This window comes from Danio aesculapii, chromosome 4 (assembly GCF_903798145.1).
Source record: "Danio aesculapii chromosome 4, fDanAes4.1, whole genome shotgun sequence".
Taxonomy (NCBI): domain Eukaryota; kingdom Metazoa; phylum Chordata; class Actinopteri; order Cypriniformes; family Danionidae; genus Danio; species Danio aesculapii.
In genome coordinates, this window is record NC_079438.1 from 7,787,006 (window position 1) to 7,788,278 (window position 1,273).

Consider the following 1,273-nt stretch of genomic DNA (forward strand, 5'->3'; position numbering starts at 1 on the left):
TTGTCCTTGTTTCAAACAATGTGCTAACAAGGCGCTGAACAGAGTGCCAGTGGCACAAAGGATAACGCTTATGACTATGGATCAGAGGATTCTAGCTTACGGAAACCATGAGACTGTGTATGAGAGAGTGCGTAAATGTATGAGTGGTACTTGTGCAAGAGGGGCAGTGAAGTGCGCATGGTCAGAAAAAATTGAAGTTTGTGCCAAGTTTGATTCCTGGTTTTCACCGAGTTGGCCTGGGTTCGACTCCTGGTCTGGGAAGCCTTGAGCATTTTTGCCACTGCCCTTTTTGCCTAGCAGTCGGACTGCAGCAACATTAAGGGGGTGGGCTTGTGTGGGAATCTCATAAGCCTTTGATAGCTCAGTTGGTAGAGCGGAGTACTGTAGGTGTGTTGTTGGCAATCCTTAGGTTACTGGTTTGACTCTGGCTTGAAGAAGGTCCTTTGCCATTTCATGCCTGTGCAGTTCACATATATATTCATAGCTAGAGCTTAAAGTTCACCATAGAGGTGAAAAAGAAGTTCCCTGACCGGGAATCGAACCCGGGCCGCGGCGGTAAAAGTGCCAAATTCTAACCACTAGACCATCAGGAAAGGTCCTGCAGAAGCTTGCCCACAAGCCTAGCTATGGGCCTCCACGCAAGTATGCTGCAGCTGCTCTGACAAAAATAAATCTAATGCTTGTAACCTCCTCCTGGAGAGGAGAAAGTCTCAGACCCTGCATCACAGTTCTTCTAGGGAGGGACTGTCACATGCACTGTAAGAGCATCCTATCGACACCACAACTTGCCATAATAGCGAAGCACAGCATGCATTGAATGAACTTCGTGTTGACTGAGCTGTGTCCTTATTACAAACAACACGCTAAAGATGAAAAGACAAGCAGACAGGGCCAGTGGCGCAATGGATAACGCGTCTGACTACGGATCAGAAGATTCTAGGTTCGACTCCTGGCTGGCTCGCTTTGGTCTTTTTGCTTTGATGTCAGCCAGTGCACTGCAGTCGCCTTTCGCCCCCACTGGAGCTGTTCAGGTCCACTCTGGAGTGAGTCGAGTTTAAGGGGCCGCAATCACAGAGCCCGTGGGGTGCTCCCCTGGTTTCAAAGCCTGCCCCAACTGCTAGATTTTTATTAACGTCTACTACATCTACACCAATCGTAAACCCAGCCTACTTGTTGCAAAAGTCCCTACCACTTAGAAGTCACCCAGCCAACTTGCAGCGTAATCTCTTCCACTTGTTAAGTCTCTGAGCTGTAGCAATACCTAAGTGCTCTG

At 48.5% G+C, this 1,273-nt stretch overlaps 1 non-coding gene across 1 annotated transcript; it reads left to right on the forward strand.

The window, feature by feature from the left end:
* Positions 1 to 888: 888 nt before the first annotated feature.
* Positions 889 to 961, forward strand: trnar-acg (transfer RNA arginine (anticodon ACG)). Its single transcript has one exon. It is a non-coding gene; the product is annotated as a tRNA-Arg (tRNA).
* The last annotated feature ends 312 nt before the right edge of the window (positions 962 to 1,273 follow it).